At 34.0% G+C, this 2,060-nt stretch overlaps 1 non-coding gene across 1 annotated transcript; it reads right to left on the reverse strand.

Moving 5' to 3' along the window:
• Nucleotides 1-1,666: 1,666 nt before the first annotated feature.
• TRNAL-UAA (transfer RNA leucine (anticodon UAA)) lies at nucleotides 1,667-1,751 on the reverse strand. The gene has a single exon. It is a non-coding gene; the product is annotated as a tRNA-Leu (tRNA).
• Between the last annotated feature and the right edge of the window lie 309 nt (nucleotides 1,752-2,060).

The following is a 2,060-nucleotide window of genomic DNA, read 5'->3' on the forward strand; positions in this document are numbered from 1 at the left end:
TCAGTACAGTTAATTTTGCAAGCCCTAGCAGTAGAACACACAACCAAGAAAGAGGTTTCAGAACTTGCTTACTGGAAGTTTGATTACGACCAAATTAAAATCATTGCTTTGCAAGGCTATAGAGAAAAAATGCATGAGTTTCAAAATAACTCTTTACCTGATTATTTAAATGAAAATACTCCTTTTATTGCATCACCATACTTAGATAAATTTTTAAGGTTTAATAGCTACACACATCTAGAAAGGATCAAGGAGTGGCTGTAGAATATTTAGCTAGATACGCGCATTTATTACATTAAATTTCTATTAAAACAAGATTCTATCTATTAAAAATAGAATTTTGATTGCTTTGCACTCCAAATAGTAGGGTTATAATTTAACTATATTATTTAATTAATGGAGAAAATTATGGTTTTTTTTAATGATATTCGAAAGAATATTACCAAGAACAAGATAACTCAAGGAGGTGTTAGAACACCTATTGCTACAGTAAGTGAAGATAATAACAAGTTAAGCCTTTTGACAAGGATTACCGCACCAGCAGTAAATCTTTGGGATAAGATATTCAGTAAAAAAGATAAAGAAGACATTATTAAACCTAATCCAGTTAAAGGTGTTGATGTATTGAATACTGTCACAAAAAATGCAGATCTTCCTGGTGAAGAAATATCAAAATCTAATTGGTTCGGCAAAGCATGGTTAAAATTTCAGAATGTCTTTACTAGAAAAAAGGAACTAAAGCTTCATGATACTCTGTCAACATCTGAGCAAAACACAAGTAAGCTCAATAGAGTAATAGTCCAACAAGAAGAAAGAGAAAAATATAAACTTGATGAAAATGGGTTATTTCCCGTTAGTATTAAAGATCATACTTATGAAAACGTAAACATCTATGATGTTCCAAGAAGGCTTTCGCAATCTGAGTCAGAGGAGCACATTTACGATGAAATAACAGATTATGAATTAGTTAGTAAAAAGAATGGTGGCATCGATGCTCCAAGAAGGCTTTCGCAACCTGAGTCAGAGGAGCACATTTATGATGAAGTAACAGATCATGCTTATAAATTAGTTGATGCAAAAAACAATATCCACTACTTTGAAGAGCATAACGACTTCTTTGTACCAAGCTTAACACAACCAGTAAGAAAAGCAGAAAAAGAAAAAGTTGGGCTTATCCAGAGAACTATAGGAAGTATTGTGGATTTCTTTACAAGTCCATTTAGATCTAAACAAATTGCAACAACTGATAACAATTTAACCAACGTAAATCACAGCTGGGCTAAAACACCAACTTCAAACTGTTTTAGTGATGATTCATACTACGAAATACCTCGTAGTTTTTTGAACAACACTGACACTAAACATCTGGAATATCCTAAAAAAGCAGAAATAGTATGGGAACTAAATATATAGTATATAAGCCACTACAGTGGTGGCTTTTTTTATTCACTCTCTTTCTTCAATCCAAGCTGCTTGAATGGCCTCAAGTATTTTTTCATTGCAACGCTTTTCACCATCATCAAAGCCTTCTAAGTTCATTATCTTCTTCTTAAGGTCAGTAAATCTGATGCTCATTACATCTTCGCTAGGAAATCTTTTTTCTAGTGCTTCCGCTATATCTTCTATGTCAAGCCACTTCATAACATTTTACACATAAAAAAACTGGTGCCCATGGGGAGACTTGAACTCCCAAGGTCGCAATAACCCACGGATTTTAAGTCCGCTGCGTCTACCGATTCCGCCACACGGGCATTCTTAATTATCGAGAGTAAAATTCTACCACTAAATTTACTCCCATATCCGCTGGGTATGGGACTTCAGAATATTGTGGTACTCTTAAATATTTTACTGAACGTTCCTCACGATTAACTTCCAAATAATCCGGTAATTTACGCTCTTGCTTTTGTACTGCTTCTTCTACTACAGGAATCTTAGATGCCCTTTCTCTCACTTTCACTATATCACCTGATTTCACTCTATAACTTGCAATATTGACAATCTTGTTATTAACCGTGATATGCTTATGAGATATTAGCTGCTTTGCTGCATAAATTGTTGGC

The sequence above is a fragment of the Rhagoletis zephyria genome, unplaced genomic scaffold (genome assembly GCF_001687245.7).
Source record: "Rhagoletis zephyria isolate East Lansing unplaced genomic scaffold, Rhagoletis_zephyria_1.1 Rzeph_scaffold_05536, whole genome shotgun sequence".
NCBI lineage: Eukaryota > Metazoa > Arthropoda > Insecta > Diptera > Tephritidae > Rhagoletis > Rhagoletis zephyria.